Here is an 18,848-nt window from a genome sequence, read left to right on the forward strand (position 1 = left end):
AGGAGCAGATAGGAATACATTAAGTCATTTGCTTGTAAGTAGATATTCCTAGATGATGTCATAGTATAAACAAAGAATCCTTTTATGCTCATTTATTAACACATTCCTCAATGGGATATGTATGTTTCTGCATTTCAAGGTATGCAGGCATTCACCTCCATCCATCTATGCATGGATCGGCTTGGTGGCCTCAAATGGTGTAGGCGAGGGAGAAGTCTTGCAGTCTTGAGACACACTCTCAGCTGAAGAAGCAGCACAGGAATACACCAAGGAGTGCAGCGACATTACAAGTATGCAGAAAAAATTCCATAACCCTAAGTTCTCTTCTTTCCAGAGGTATGAAAGCAAGAAACAGCAAGATATAAGTAGACTGCAGCATTGCAAAGATATGAAGTATACAGAAACAAGGCCTCTCCACTGTTCCTCTCGCAGGCATGAAAGACCAAGAAACAGGGCGAATGACCTGCACTTCTGCAACTCTCAAAGATGTGGATACTCACAAGATTAGTCCAGAGGTACAGTATTCACCATTGTTCCTCTCCCAGGCATGAGAGACCAAGAAACAAGGTAAGATACCTACTCTGCTGTTGTGTTAATAGAAGACATATATAAATAAATGAAGAGCATGTACCCTAGTAACACTTTTTGTAGCCACATACTCTGTGTACAGCTATGCACAGAGCCAACCATGTCCAGCTATGCACAGATTTCTCCATGGCCAGCTATGCACAGATAACTCCATGTCCGGCTATGCACACATTCATTCAATCTGACTCATTTGCATTAGATGTGGATACTCACAAGATTAGGCCAGAGGTACAGTATTCACCATTGTTCCTCTCCCAGTCATGAGAGACCAAGAAACAAGGTAAGATACCTACTGTGCTATTGTGATAATAGAAGGCATATATAAATAAATGAACAACACGTGCCCTAGTAACACTTTTTGTACCCACAAACTGTGTGTCCAGCTACACACAGAGCCAACCATGTCCAGCTATGCACAGATTTCTCCATGTCCAGCTATGCACAGATAACTCCATGTCCGGCTACGCACACATTCATTCAATCTCACTCATTTGCATTTGACCCTTTTAAAAGACTGCCACAGGAAGCTCAGTTTTCAATTTAGAAATTCTACTTCAATATTTAGCTGTGCATATATGCTTTCAAGTTCAGCTATTTTGTGCACAGAAAACAAATATCCAGCCAAGGGCAGCACTCTCCATATAAACCTATGGAGACTACTATAACTGCATATATTAACAGAAATTTCTGCGTGCAGGCAAATTCAAATATGTGCAGGAACAGATAGAAATACATTAAGTCATTTGCTTGAAAGTAGATATTCCTAGATGATGTCGTAGTATAAACAAAGAATCTTTTATGCTCATTTATTAACACATTCCTCAATGGGATATGTATGTTTCTGCATTTCAAGGTATGCAGGCATTCACCTCCATCCATCTATGCATGGATCGGCTTGGTGGCCTCAAATGGTGTCGGCGAGGGAGACGTCTTGCAGTCTTGAGACACACTCTCAGCTGAAGAAGCAGCACAGGAATACACCAAGGTGTGCAGCGACATTACAAGTATGCAGAAAAAATTCCATAACCCTAAATTCTCTTCTTTCCCGAGGTATGAAAGCAAGAAACAGCAAGATAGATGTAGACTGCAGCATTGCAAAGATATGAAGTATACAGAAACAAGGCCTCTCCACTGTTCCTCTTGCAGGCATGAAAGACCAAGAAACAGGGCGATTGACCTGCACTTCTGCAACTCTCAAAGATGTGGATACTCACGAGATTAGTCCAGAGGTACAGTATTCAACATTGTTCCTCTCCCAGGCATGAGAGACCAAGAAACAAGGTAAGATACCTACTCTGCTGTTGTGTTAATAGAAGACATATATAAATAAATGAAGAGCATGTACTCTAGTAACACTTTTTGTAACCACATACTCTGTGTCCAGCTATGCACAGAGCCAACCATGTCCAGCTACGCACAGATTTCTCCATGGCCAGCTATGCACAGATAACTCCATGTCCGGCTATGCGCACATTCATTCAATCTGACTCATTTGCATTAGATATGGTTACTCACAAGATTAGGCCAGAGGTACAGTATTCACCATTGTTCCTCTACCAGGCATGAGAGACCAAGAAACAAGGCAAGATACCTACTCTACTATTGTGATAATAGAAGGTATATATAAATAAAGAGCATGTGCCGTAGTAACTCTATTTGTACCCACATACTTTGTCCAGCTATGCACACAGCCAACCATGCCCAGCTACGCACAGATTTCTCCATGGCCAGTTATGCACAGATAACTCCATGTCCGGCTATGCACACATTCATTCAATCTGACTCATTTGCATTAGATGTGGATACTCACAAGATTAGGCCAGAGGTACAGTATTCACCATTGCTCCTCTCCCAGGCATGAGAGACCAAGAAAGAAGGTAAGATACCTACTCTGCTATTGTGATAATAGAAGGTATATATAAATAAAGAGCACATGCCCTAGTAAATCTTTTTGTACCCACATACTGTGTACAGCTATGCACAGAGCCAACCATGTCCAGCTACGCACAGATTTCTCCATATCCAGCTATGCACAGTTAACTCCATGTCCGGCTACGCACACATTCATTCAATCTCACTCATTTGCATTAGATGTGGATACTCACGAGATTAGGCCAGAGGTACAGTATTCACCATTGTTCCTCTCCCAGGCATGAGAGACCAAGAAACAAGGTAAGATACCTACTCTGCTATTGTGATAATAGAAGGCATATATAAATAAATGAAGAACACGTGCCCTAGTAACTCTTTTTGTACCCACAAACTGTGTGTTCAGCTATGCACAGAGCCAACCATGTCCAGCTATGCACAGATGTCTCCATGTCCAGCTATGCACAGATAACTCCATGTCCGGCTACGCACACATTCATTCAATCTCACTCATTTGCATTTGACCCTTTTAAAAGACTGCCACAGGAAGCTCAGTTTTCAACTTAGAAATTCTATTTCAATATTTAGCTGTGCATATATGCTTTCAAGTTCAGCTACTTTGTGCACAGAAAACAAATATCCAGCCAAGGGCAGCACTCTCCATATAAACCTACGGAGACTACTATAACTGCACATATTAACAGAAATTTCTGCGTGCAGGCAAATTCAAATATGTGCAGGAGCAGATAGGAATACATTAAGTCATTTGCTTGTAAGTAGATATTCCTAGATGATGTCATAGTATAAACAAAGAATCCTTTTATGCTCATTTATTAACACATTCCTCAATGGGATATGTATGTTTCTGCATTTCAAGGTATGCAGGCATTCACCTCCATCCATCTATGCATGGATCGGCTTGGTGGCCTCAAATGGTGTAGGCGAGGGAGATGTCTTGCAGTCTTGAGACACACTCTCAGCTGAAGAAGCAGCACAGGAATACACCAAGGAGTGCAGCGACATTACAAGTATGCAGAAAAAATTCCATAACCCTAAATTCTCTTCTTTCCCGAGGTATGAAAGCAAGAAACAGCAAGATATACGTAAACTGCAGCATTGCAAAGATATGAAGTATACAGAAACAAGGACTCTCCACTGTTCCTCTCGCAGGCATGAAAGACCAAGAAACAGGGTGAATGACCTGCACTTCTGCAACTCTCAAAGATGTGGATACTCACAAGATTTGTCCAGAGGTACAGTATTCACCATTGTTCCTCTCCCAGGCATGAGAGACCAAGAAACAAGGTAAGATACCTACTCTGCTGTTGTGTTAATAGAAGACATATATAAATAAATGAAGAGCATGTACCCTAGTAACACTTTTCGTAGCCACATACTCTGTGTACAGCTATGCACAGAGCCAACCATGTCCAGCTATGCACAGATTTCTCCATAGCCAGCTATGCACAGATAACTCCATGTCCGGCTATGCACACATTCATTCAATCTGACTCATTTGCATTAGATGTGGATACTCACAAGATTAGGCCAGAGGTACAGTATTCACCATTGTTCCTCTCCCAGGCATGAGAGACCAAGAAACAAGGTAAGATACCTACTCTGCTATTGTGATAATAGAAGGCATATATAAATAAATGAACAGCACGTGCCCTAGTAACACTTTTTGTACCCACAAACTGTGTGTCCAGCTATGCACAGAGCCAACCATGTCCAGCTATGCACAGATTTCTCCATGTCCAGCTATGCACAGATAACTCCATGTCCGGCTACGCACACATTCATTCAATCTCACTCATTTGCATTTGACCCTTTTAAAAGACTGCCACAGGAAGCTCAGTTTTCAATTTAGAAATTCTACTTCAATATTTAGCTGCGCATTAATGCTTTCAAGTTCAGCTATTTTGTGCACAGAAAACAAATATCCAGTCAAGGGCAGCACTCTCCATATAAACCTATGGAGACTACTATAACTGCACATATTAACAGAAATTTCTGCGTGCAGGCAAATTCAAATATGTGCAGGAACAGATAGAAATACATTAAGTCATTTGCTTGAAAGTAGATATTCCTAGATGATGTCGTAGTATAAACAAAGAATCTTTTATGTTCATTTATTAACACATTCCTCAATGGGATATGTATGTTTCTGCATTTCAAGGTATGCAGGCATTCACCTCCATCCATCTATGCATGGATCGGCTTGGTGGCCTCAAATGGTGTCGGCGAGGGAGACGTCTTGCAGTCTTGAGACACACTCTCAGCTGAAGAAGCAGCACAGGAATACACCAAGGTGTGCAGCGACATTACAAGTATGCAGAAAAAATTCCATAACCCTAAATTCTCTTCTTTCCCGAGGTATGAAAGCAAGAAACAGCAAGATAGATGTAGACTGCACCATTGCAAAGATTTGAAGTATACAGAAACAAGGCCTCTCCACTGTTCCTCTTGCAGGCATGAAAGACCAAGAAACAGGGCGATTGACCTGCACTTCTGCAACTCTCAAAGATGTGGATACTCACGAGATTAGTCCAGAGGTACAGTATTCAACATTGTTCCTCTCCCAGGCATGAGAGACCAAGAAACAAGGTAAGATACCTACTCTGCTGTTGTGTTAATAGAAGACATATATAAATAAATGAAGAGCATTTACTCTAGTAACACTTTTTGTAACCAAATACTCTGTGTCCAGCTATGCACAGAACCAACCATGTCCAGCTACGCACAGATTTCTCCATGGCCAGCTATGCACAGATAACTCCATGTCCGGCTATGCGCACATTCATTCAATCTGACTCATTTGCATTAGATATGGTTACTCACAAGATTAGGCCAGAGGTACAGTATTCACCATTGTTCCTCTACCAGGCATGTGAGACCAAGAAACAAGGCAAGATACCTACTCTACTATTGTGATAATAGAAGGTATATATAAATAAAGAGCACGTGCCATAGTAACTCTATTTGTACCCACATACTTTGTCCAGCTATGCACAGAGCCAACCATGCCCAGCTACACACAGATTTCTCCATGTCCAGCTATGCACATTTAACTCCATGTCCGGCTACGCACACATTCATTCAATCTCACTCATTTGCATTAGATGTGGATACTTACGAGATTAGGCCAGAGGTACAGTATTCACCATTGTTCCTCTCCCAGGCATGAGAGACCAAGAAACAAGGTAAGATACCTACTCTGCTATTGTGATAATAGAAGGCATATATAAATAAATGAAGTACACATGCCCTAGTAACTCTTTTTGTACCCACAAACTGTGTGTCCAGCTATGCACAGAGCCAACCATGTCCAGCTATGCACAGATTTCTCCATGTCCAGCTATGCACAGATAACGCCATGTCCGGCTACGCACGCATTCATTCAATCTCACTCATTTGCATTTGACCCTTTTAAAAGACTGCCACAGGAAGCTCAGTTTTCAACTTAGAAATTCTATTTCAATATTTAGCTGTGCATATATGCTTTCAAGTTCAGCTATTTTGTGCACAGAAAACAAATATCCAGCCAAGGGCAGCACTCTCCATATAAACCTATGGAGACTACTATAACTGTACATATTAACAGAAATGTCTGCGTGCAGGCAAATTCAAATATGTGCAGGAGCAGATAGGAATACATTAAGTAATTTGCTTGAAAGTCGATATTCCTAGATGATGTTGTAGTATACACAAAAAATCCTTTTTCTGCTCATTTATTAACACATTCCTCAATGGGATATGTATGTTTCTGCATTTCAAGGTATGCAGGCATTCACCTCCATCCATCTATGCATGGATCGGCTTGGTGGCCTGAAATGGTGTAGGCGAGGGAGACGTCTTGCAGTCTTGAGACACACTCTCAGCTCAAGAAGCAGCACAGGAATACACCAAGGTGTGCAGCGACATTACAAGTATGCAGAAAAAATTCCATAACCCTAAGTTCTCTTCTTTCCCGAGGTATGAAAGCAAGAAACAGCAAGATATAAGAAGACTGCAGCATGGCAAAGATATGAAGTATACAGAAACAAGACCTCTCCACTGTTCCTCTCGCAGGCATGAAAGACCAAGAAACAGGGCGAATGACCTGCACTTCTGCAACTCTCAAAGATGTGGATACTCACAAGATTAGTCCAGAGGTACAGTATTCACCATTGTTCCTCTCCCAGGCATGAGAGACCAAGAAACAAGGTAAGATACCTACTCTGCTGTTGTGTTAATAGAAGACATATATAAATAAATGAAGAGCATGTACCCTAGTAACACTTTTTGTAACCACATACTCTGTGTCCAGCTATGCACAGAGCCAACCATGTCCAGCTATGCACAGATTTCTCCATGGCCAGCTATGCACAGATAACTCCATGTCCGGCTATGCACACATTCATTCAATCTGACTCATTTGCTTTAGATGTGAATACTCACAAGATTAGGCCAGAGGTACAGTATTCACCATTGTTCCTCTCCCAGGCATGAGAGACCAAGAAACAAGGTAAGATACCTACTCTGCTATTGTGATAATAGAAGGCATATATAAATACATGAACAGCACGTGCCCTAGTAACACTTTTTGTACCCACAAACTGTGTGTCCAGCTATGCACAGAGCCAACCATGTCCAGCTATGCACAGATTTCTCCATGTCCAGCTATGCACAGATAACTCCATGTCCGGCTACGCACACATTCATTCAATCTCACTCATTTGCATTTGACCCTTTTAAAAGACTGCCACAGGAAGCTCAGTTTTCAATTTAGAAATTCTACTTCAATATTTAGCTGCGCATATATGCTTTCAAGTTCAGCTACTTTGTGCACAGAAAACAAATATCCAGCCAAGGGGAGCACTCTCCATATAAACCTACGGAGACTACTATAACTGCACATATTAACAGAAATTTCTGCGTGCAGGCAAATTCAAATATGTGCAGGAGCAGATAGGAATACATTAAGTCATTTGCTTGTAAGTAGATATTCCTAGATGATGTCATAGTATAAACAAAGAATCCTTTTATGCTCATTTATTAACACATTCCTCAATGGGATATGTATGTTTCTGCATTTCAAGGTATGCAGGCATTCACCTCCATCCATCTATGCATGGATCGGCTTGGTGGCCTCAAATGGTGTAGGCGAGGGAGAAGTCTTGCAGTCTTGAGACACACTCTCAGCTGAAGAAGCAGCACAGGAATACACCAAGGAGTGCAGCGACATTACAAGTATGCAGAAAAAATTCCATAACCCTAAGTTCTCTTCTTTCCCGAGGTATGAAAGCAAGAAACAGCAAGATATAAGTAGACTGCAGCATTGCAAAGAAATGAAGTATACACAAACAAGGCCTCTCCACTGTTGCTCTCGCAGGCATGAAAGAAGAAGAAACAGGGCGATTGACCTGCACTTCTGCAACTCTCAAAGATGTGGATACTCACGAGATTAGTCCAGAGGTACAGTATTCACCATTGTTCCTCTCCCAGGCATGAGAGACCAAGAAACAAGGTAAGATACCTACTCTGCTGTTGTGTTAATAGAAGACATATATAAATAAATGAAGAGCATGTACTCTAGTAACACTTTTTGTAACCACATACTCTGTGTCCAGCTATGCACAGAGCCAACCATGTCCAGCTATGCACAGATTTCTCCATGGCCAGTTATGCACAGATAACTCCATGTCCGGCTATGCACACATTCATTCAATCTGACTCATTTGCATTAGATGTGGATACTCACAAGATTAGGCCAGAGGTACAGTATTCACCATTGCTCCTCTCCCAGGCATGAGAGACCAAGAAAGAAGGTAAGATACCTACTCTGCTAATGTGATAATAGAAGGTATATATAAATAAAGAGCACATGCCCTAGCGAATCTTTTTGTACCCACATACTGTGTACAGCTATGCACAGAGCCAACCATGTCCAGCTACGCACAGATTTCTCCATATCCAGCTATGCACCGTTAACTCCATGTCCGGCTACGCACACATTCATTCAATCTCACTCATTTGCATTAGATGTGGATACTCACGAGATTAGGCCAGAGGTACAGTATTCACCATTGTTCCTCTCCCAGGCATGAGAGACCAAGAAACAAGGTAAGATACCTACTCTGCTATTGTGATAATAGAAGGCATATATAAATAAATGAAGAACACGTGCCCTAGTAACTCTTTTTGTACCCACAAACTGTGTGTCCAGCTATGCACAGAGCCAACCATGTCCAGCTATGCACAGATGTCTCCATGTCCAGCTATGCACAGATAACTCCATGTCCGGCTACGCACACATTCATTCAATCTCACTCATTTGCATTTGACCCTTTTAAAAGACTGCCACAGGAAGCTCAGTTTTCAACTTAGAAATTCTATTTCAATATTTAGCTGTGCATATATGCTTTCAAGTTCAGCTACTTTGTGCACAGAAAACAAATATCCAGCCAAGGGCAGCACTCTCCATATAAACCTACAGAGACTACTATAACTGCACATATTAACAGAAATTTCTGCATGCAGGCAAATTCAAATATGTGCAGGAGCAGATAGGAATACATTAAGTCATTTGCTTGTAAGTAGATATTCCTAGATGATGTCATAGTATAAACAAAGAATCCTTTTATGCTCATTTATTAACACATTCCTCAATGGGATATGTATGTTTCTGCATTTCAAGGTATGCAGGCATTCACCTCCATCCATCTATGCATGGATCGGCTTGGTGGCCTCAAATGGTGTAGGCGAGGGAGAAGTCTTGCAGTCTTGAGACACACTCTCAGCTGAAGAAGCAGCACAGGAATACACCAAGGAGTGCAGCGACATTACAAGTATGCAGAAAAAATTCCATAACCCTAAGTTCTCTTCTTTCCAGAGGTATGAAAGCAAGAAACAGCAAGATATAAGTAGACTGCAGCATTGCAAAGATATGAAGTATACAGAAACAAGGCCTCTCCACTGTTCCTCTCGCAGGCATGAAAGACCAAGAAACAGGGCGAATGACCTGCACTTCTGCAACTCTCAAAGATGTGGATACTCACAAGATTAGTCCAGAGGTACAGTATTCACCATTGTTCCTCTCCCAGGCATGAGAGACCAAGAAACAAGGTAAGATACCTACTCTGCTGTTGTGTTAATAGAAGACATATATAAATAAATGAAGAGCATGTACCCTAGTAACACTTTTTGTAGCCACATACTCTGTGTACAGCTATGCACAGAGCCAACCATGTCCAGCTATGCACAGATTTCTCCATGGCCAGCTATGCACAGATAACTCCATGTCCGGCTATGCACACATTCATTCAATCTGACTCATTTGCATTAGATGTGGATACTCACAAGATTAGGCCAGAGGTACAGTATTCACCATTGTTCCTCTCCCAGTCATGAGAGACCAAGAAACAAGGTAAGATACCTACTCTGCTATTGTGATAATAGAAGGCATATATAAATAAATGAACAGCATGTGCCCTAGTAACACTTTTTGTACCCACAAACTGTGTGTCCAGCTACACACAGAGCCAACCATGTCCAGCTATGCACAGATTTCTCCATGTCCAGCTATGCACAGATAACTCCATGTCCGGCTACGCACACATTCATTCAATCTCACTCATTTGCATTTGACCCTTTTAAAAGACTGCCACAGGAAGCTCAGTTTTCAATTTAGAAATTCTACTTCAATATTTAGCTGCGCATATATGCTTTCAAGTTCAGCTATTTTGTGCACAGAAAACAAATATCCAGCCAAGGGCAGCACTCTCCATATAAACCTATGGAGACTACTATAACTGCATATATTAACAGAAAAGTCTGCGTGCAGGCAAATTCAAATATGTGCAGGAACAGATAGAAATACATTAAGTCATTTGCTTGAAAGTAGATATTCCTAGATGATGTCGTAGTATAAACAAAGAATCTTTTATGCTCATTTATTAACACATTCCTCAATGGGATATGTATGTTTCTGCATTTCAAGGTATGCAGGCATTCACCTCCATCCATCTATGCATGGATCGGCTTGGTGGCCTCAAATGGTGTCGGCGAGGGAGACGTCTTGCAGTCTTGAGACACACTCTCAGCTGAAGAAGCAGCACAGGAATACACCAAGGTGTGCAGCGACATTACAAGTATGCAGAAAAAATTCCATAACCCTAAATTCTCTTCTTTCCCGAGGTATGAAAGCAAGAAACAGCAAGATAGATGTAGACTGCAGCATTGCAAAGATATGAAGTATACAGAAACAAGGCCTCTCCACTGTTCCTCTTGCAGGCATGAAAGACCAAGAAACAGGGCGATTGACCTGCACTTCTGCAACTCTCAAAGATGTGGATACTCACGAGATTAGTCCAGAGGTACAGTATTCAACATTGTTCCTCTCCCAGGCATGAGAGACCAAGAAACAAGGTAAGATACCTACTCTGCTGTTGTGTTAATAGAAGACATATATAAATAAATGAAGAGCATGTACTCTAGTAACACTTTTTGTAACCACATACTCTGTGTCCAGCTATGCACAGAGCCAACCATGTCCAGCTACGCACAGATTTCTCCATGGCCAGCTATGCACAGATAACTCCATGTCCGGCTATGCGCACATTCATTCAATCTGACTCATTTGCATTAGATATGGTTACTCACAAGATTAGGCCAGAGGTACAGTATTCACCATTGTTCCTCTACCAGGCATGAGAGACCAAGAAACAAGGCAAGATACCTACTCTACTATTGTGATAATAGAAGGTATATATAAATAAAGAGCATGTGCCGTAGTAACTCTATTTGTACCCACATACTTTGTCCAGCTATGCAGAGCCAACCATGTCCAGCTATGCACAGATTTCTCCATGTCCAGCTATGCACAGATAACTCCATGTCCGGCTACGCACACATTCATTCAATCTCACTCATTTGCATTTGACCCTTTTAAAAGACTGCCACAGGAAGCTCAGTTTTCAATTTAGAAATTCTACTTCAATATTTAGCTGCGCATATATGCTTTCAAGTTCAGCTACTTTGTGCACAGAAAACAAATATCCAGCCAAGGGCAGCACTCTCCATATAAACCTACGGAGACTACTATAACTGCACATATTAACAGAAATTTCTGCGTGCAGGCAAATTCAAATATGTGCAGGAGCAGATAGGAATACATTAAGTCATTTGCTTGTAAGTAGATATTCCTAGATGATGTCATAGTATAAACAAAGAATCCTTTTATGCTCATTTATTAACACATTCCTCAATGGGATATGTATGTTTCTGCATTTCAAGGTATGCAGGCATTCACCTCCATCCATCTATGCATGGATCGGCTTGGTGGCCTCAAATGGTGTAGGCGAGGGAGAAGTCTTGCAGTCTTGAGACACACTCTCAGCTGAAGAAGCAGCACAGGAATACACCAAGGAGTGCAGCGACATTACAAGTATGCAGAAAAAATTCCATAACCCTAAGTTCTCTTCTTTCCCGAGGTATGAAAGCAAGAAACAGCAAGATATAAGTAGACTGCAGCATTGCAAAGAAATGAAGTATACAGAAACAAGGCCTCTCCACTGTTGCTCTCGCAGGCATGAAAGAAGAAGAAACAGGGCGATTGACCTGCACTTCTGCAACTCTCAAAGATGTGGATACTCACGAGATTAGTCCAGAGGTACAGTATTCACCATTGTTCCTCTCCCAGGCATGAGAGACCAAGAAACAAGGTAAGATACCTACTCTGCTGTTGTGTTAATAGAAGACATATATAAATAAATGAAGAGCATGTACTCTAGTAACACTTTTTGTAACCACATACTCTGTGTCCAGCTATGCACAGAGCCAACCATGTCCAGCTATGCACAGATTTCTCCATGGCCAGTTATGCACAGATAACTCCATGTCCGGCTATGTACACATTCATTCAATCTGACTCATTTGCATTAGATGTGGATACTCACAAGAATAGGCCAGAGGTACAGTATTCACCATTGCTCCTCTCCCAGGCATGAGAGACCAAGAAAGAAGGTAAGATACCTACTCTGCTATTGTGATAATAGAAGGTATATATAAATAAAGAGCACATGCCCTAGTGAATCTTTTTGTACCCACATACTGTGTACAGCTATGCACAGAGCCAACCATGTCCAGCTACGCACAGATTTCTCCATATCCAGCTATGCACCGTTAACTCCATGTCCGGCTACGCACACATTCATTCAATCTCACTCATTTGCATTAGATGTGGATACTCACGAGATTAGGCCAGAGGTACAGTATTCACCATTGTTCCTCTCCCAGGCATGAGAGACCAAGAAACAAGGTAAGATACCTACTCTGCTATTGTGATAATAGAAGGCATATATAAATAAATGAAGAACACGTGCCCTAGTAACTCTTTTTGTACCCACAAACTGTGTGTCCAGCTATGCACAGAGCCAACCATGTCCAGCTATGCACAGATGTCTCCATGTCCAGCTATGCACAGATAACTCCATGTCCGGCTATGCACACATTCATTCAATCTCACTCATTTGCATTTGACCCTTTTAAAAGACTGCCACAGGAAGCTCAGTTTTCAACTTAGAAATTCTATTTCAATATTTAGCTGTGCATATATGCTTTCAAGTTCAGCTACTTTGTGCACAGAAAACAAATATCCAGCCAAGGGCAGCACTCTCCATATAAACCTACAGAGACTACTATAACTGCACATATTAACAGAAATTTCTGCGTGCAGGCAAATTCAAATATGTGCAGGAGCAGATAGGAATACATTAAGTCATTTGCTTGTAAGTAGATATTCCTAGATGATGTCATAGTATAAACAAAGAATCCTTTTATGCTCATTTATTAACACATTCCTCAATGGGATATGTATGTTTCTGCATTTCAAGGTATGCAGGCATTCACCTCCATCCATCTATGCATGGATCGGCTTGGTGGCCTCAAATGGTGTAGGCGAGGGAGAAGTCTTGCAGTCTTGAGACACACTCTCAGCTGAAGAAGCAGCACAGGAATACACCAAGGAGTGCAGCGACATTACAAGTATGCAGAAAAAATTCCATAACCCTAAGTTCTCTTCTTTCCAGAGGTATGAAAGCAAGAAACAGCAAGATATAAGTAGACTGCAGCATTGCAAAGATATGAAGTATACAGAAACAAGGCCTCTCCACTGTTCCTCTCGCAGGCATGAAAGACCAAGAAACAGGGCGAATGACCTGCACTTCTGCAACTCTCAAAGATGTGGATACTCACAAGATTAGTCCAGAGGTACAGTATTCACCATTGTTCCTCTCCCAGGCATGAGAGACCAAGAAACAAGGTAAGATACCTACTCTGCTGTTGTGTTAATAGAAGACATATATAAATAAATGAAGAGCATGTACCCTAGTAACACTTTTTGTAGCCACATACTCTGTGTACAGCTATGCACAGAGCCAACCATGTCCAGCTATGCACAGATTTCTCCATGGCCAGCTATGCACAGATAACTCCATGTCCGGCTATGCACACATTCATTCAATCTGACTCATTTGCATTAGATGTGGATACTCACAAGATTAGGCCAGAGGTACAGTATTCACCATTGTTCCTCTCCCAGTCATGAGAGACCAAGAAACAAGGTAAGATACCTACTCTGCTATTGTGATAATAGAAGGCATATATAAATAAATGAACAGCACGTGCCCTAGTAACACTTTTTGTACCCACAAACTGTGTGTCCAGCTACACACAGAGCCAACCATGTCCAGCTATGCACAGATTTCTCCATGTCCAGCTATGCACAGATAACTCCATGTCCGGTTACGCACACATTCATTCAATCTCACTCATTTGCATTTGACCCTTTTAAAAGACTGCCACAGGAAGCTCAGGTTTCAATTTAGAAATTCTACTTCAATATTTAGCTGCGCATATATGCTTTCAAGTTCAGCTATTTTGTGCACAGAAAACAAATATCCAGCCAAGGGCAGCACTCTCCATATAAACCTATGGAGACTACTATAACTGCATATATTAACAGAAATGTCTGCGTGCAGGCAAATTCAAATATGTGCAGGAACAGATAGAAATACATTAAGTCATTTGCTTGAAAGTAGATATTCCTAGATGATGTCGTAGTATAAACAAAGAATCTTTTATGCTCATTTATTAACACATTCCTCAATGGGATATGTATGTTTCTGCATTTCAAGGTATGCAGGCATTCACCTCCATCCATCTATGCATGGATCGGCTTGGTGGCCTCAAATGGTGTCGGCGAGGGAGACGTCTTGCAGTCTTGAGACACACTCTCAGCTGAAGAAGCAGCACAGGAATACACCAAGGTGTGCAGCGACATTACAAGTATGCAGAAAAAATTCCATATCCCTAAATTCTCTTCTTTCCCGAGGTATGAAAGCAAGAAACAGCAAGATAGATGTAGACTGCAGCATTGCAAAGATATGAAGTATACAGAAACAAGGCCTCTCCACTGTTCCTCTTGCAGGCATGAAAGACCAAGAAACAGGGCGATTGACCTGCACTTCTGCAACTCTCAAAGATGTGGATACTCACGAGATTAGTCCAGAGGTACAGTATTCAACATTGTTCCTCTCCCAGGCATGAGAGACCAAGAAACAAGGTAAGATACCTACTCTGCTGTTGTGTTAATAGAAGACATATATAAATAAATGAAGAGCATGTACTCTAGTAACACTTTTTGTAACCACATACTCTGTGTCCAGCTATGCACAGAGCCAACCATGTCCAGCTACGCACAGATTTCTCCATGGCCAGCTATGCACAGATAACTCCATGTCCGGCTATGCGCACATTCATTCAATCTGACTCATTTGCATTAGATATGGTTACTCACAAGATTAGGCCAGAGGTACAGTATTCACCATTGTTCCTCTACCAGGCATGAGAGACCAAGAAACAAGGCAAGATACCTATTCTACTATTGTGATAATAGAAGGTATATATAAATAAAGAGCATGTGCCGTAGTAACTCTATTTGTACCCACATACTTTGTCCAGCTATGCACAGAGCCAACCATGCCCAGCTACGCACAGATTTCTCCATGGCCAGTTATGCACAGATAACTCCATGTCCGGCTATGCACACATTCATTCAATCTGACTCATTTGCATTAGATGTGGATACTCACAAGATTAGGCCAGAGGTACAGTATTCACCATTGCTCCTCTCCCAGGCATGAGAGACCAAGAAAGAAGGTAAGATACCTACTCTGCTATTGTGATAATAGAAGGTATATATAAATAAAGAGCACATGCCCTAGTAAATCTTTTTGTACCCACATACTGTGTACAGCTATGCACAGAGCCAACCATGTCCAGCTACGCACAGATTTCTCCATATCCAGCTATGCACAGTTAACTCCATGTCCGGCTACGCACACATTCATTCAATCTCACTCATTTGCATTAGATGTGGATACTCACGAGATTAGGCCAGAGGTACAGTATTCACCATTGTTCCTCTCCCAGGCATGAGAGACCAAGAAACAAGGTAAGATACCTACTCTGCTATTGTGATAATAGAAGGCATATATAAATAAATGAAGAACACGTGCCCTAGTAACTCTTTTTGTACCCACAAACTGTGTGTCCAGCTATGCACAGAGCCAACCATGTCCAGCTATGCACAGATGTCTCCATGTCCAGCTATGCACAGATAACTCCATGTCCGGCTACGCACACATTCATTCAATCTCACTCATTTGCATTTGACCCTTTTAAAAGACTGCCACAGGAAGCTCAGTTTTCAACTTAGAAATTCTATTTCAATATTTAGCTGTGCATATATGCTTTCAAGTTCAGCTACTTTGTGCACAGAAAACAAATATCCAGCCAAGGGCAGCACTCTCCATATAAACCTACAGAGACTACTATAACTGCACATATTAACAGAAATGTCTGCGTGCAGGCAAATTCAAATATGTGCAGGAGCAGATAGGAATACATTAAGTCATTTGCTTGTAAGTAGATATTCCTAGATGATGTCATAGTATAAACAAAGAATCCTTTTATGCTCATTTATTAACACATTCCTCAATGGGATATGTATGTTTCTGCATTTCAAGGTATGCAGGCATTCACCTCCATCCATCTATGCATGGATCGGCTTGGTGGCCTCAAATGGTGTAGGCGAGGGAGAAGTCTTGCAGTCTTGAGACACACTCTCAGCTGAAGAAGCAGCACAGGAATACACCAAGGAGTGCAGCGACATTACAAGTATGCAGAAAAAATTCCATAACCCTAAGTTCTCTTCTTTCCAGAGGTATGAAAGCAAGAAACAGCAAGATATAAGTAGACTGCAGCATTGCAAAGATATGAAGTATACAGAAACAAGGCCTCTCCACTGTTCCTCTCGCAGGCATGAAAGACCAAGAAACAGGGCGAATGACCTGCACTTCTGCAACTCTCAAAGATGTGGATACTCACAAGATTAGTCCAGAGGTACAGTATTCACCATTGTTCCTCTCCCAGGCATGAGAGACCAAGAAACAAGGTAAGATACCTACTCTGCTGTTGTGTTAATAGAAGACATATATAAATAAATGAAGAGCATGTACCCTAGTAACACTTTTTGTAGCCACATACTCTGTGTACAGCTATGCACAGAGCCAACCATGTCCAGCTATGCACAGATTTCTCCATGGCCAGCTATGCACAGATAACTCCATGTCCGGCTATGCACACATTCATTCAATCTGACTCATTTGCATTAGATGTGGATACTCACAAGATTAGGCCAGAGGTACAGTATTCACCATTGTTCCTCTCCCAGTCATGAGAGACCAAGAAACAAGGTAAGATACCTACTCTGCTATTGTGATAATAGAAGGCATATATAAATAAATGAACAGCACGTGCCCTAGTAACACTTTTTGTACCCACAAACTGTGTGTCCAGCTACACACAGAGCCAACCATGTCCAGCTATGCACAGATTTCTCCATGTCCAGCTATGCACAGATAACTCCATGTCCGGCTACGCACACATTCATTCAATCTCACTCATTTGCATTTGACCCTTTTAAAAGACTGCCACAGGAAGCTCAGTTTTCAATTTAGAAATTCTACTTCAATATTGAGCTGCGCATATATGCTTTCAAGTTCAGCTATTTTGTGCACAGAAAACAAATATCCAGCCAAGGGCAGCACTCTCCATATAAACCTATGGAGACTACTATAACTGCATATATTAACAGAAATTTCTGCGTGCAGGCAAATTCAAATATGTGCAGGAACAGATAGAAATACATTAAGTCATTTGCTTGAAAGTAGATATTCCTAGATGATGTCGTAGCATAAACAAAGAATCTTTTATGCTCATTTATTAACACATTCCTCAATGGGATATGTATGTTTCTGCATTTCAAGGTATGCAGGCATTCACCTCCATCCATCTATGCATGGATCGGCTTGGTGGCCTCAAATGGTGTAGGCGAGGGAGAAGTCTTGCAGTCTTGAGACACACTCTCAGCTGAAGAAGCAGCACAGGAATACACCAAGGAGTGCAGCGACATTACAAGTATGCAGAAAAAATTCCATAACCCTAAGTTCTCTTCTTTCCAGAGGTATGAAAGCAAGAAACAGCAAGATATAAGTAGACTGCAGCATTGCAAAGATATGAAGTATACAGAAACAAGGCCTCTCCACTGTTCCTCTCGCAGGCATGAAAGACCAAGAAACAGGGCGAATGACCTGCACTTCTGCAACTCTCAAAGATGTGGATACTCACAAGATTAGTCCAGAGGTACAGTATTCACCATTGTTCCTCTCCCAGGCATGAGAGACCAAGAAACAAGGTAAGATACCTACTCTGCTGTTGTGTTAATAGAAGACATATATAAATAAATGAAGAGCATGTACCCTAGTAACACTTTTTGTAGCCACATACTCTGTGTACAGCTATGCACAGAGCCAACCATGTCCAGCTATGCACAGATTTCTCCATGGCCAGCTATGCACAGATAACTCCATGTCCGGCTATGCACACATTCATTCAATCTGACTCATTTGCATTAGATGTGGATACTCACAAGATTAGGCCAGAGGTACAGTATTCACCATTGTTCCTCTCCCAGTCATGAGAGACCAAGAAACAAGGTAAGATACCTACTCTGCTATTGTGATAATAGAAGGCATATATAAATAAATGAACAGCATGTGCCCTAGTAACACTTTTTGTACCCACAAACTGTGTGTCCAGCTACACACAGAGCCAACCATGTCCAGCTATGCACAGATTTCTCCATGTCCAGCTATGCACAGATAACTCCATGTCCGGCTACGCACACATTCATTCAATCTCACTCATTTGCATTTGACCCTTTTAAAAGACTGCCACAGGAAGCTCAGTTTTCAATTTAGAAATTCTACTTCAATATTTAGCTGCGC

The sequence above is a fragment of the Ambystoma mexicanum genome, chromosome 12 (genome assembly GCF_040938575.1).
Source record: "Ambystoma mexicanum isolate Mex_15411 chromosome 12, UKY_AmexF1_1, whole genome shotgun sequence".
Classification (NCBI taxonomy): Eukaryota; Metazoa; Chordata; class Amphibia; order Caudata; family Ambystomatidae; genus Ambystoma; species Ambystoma mexicanum.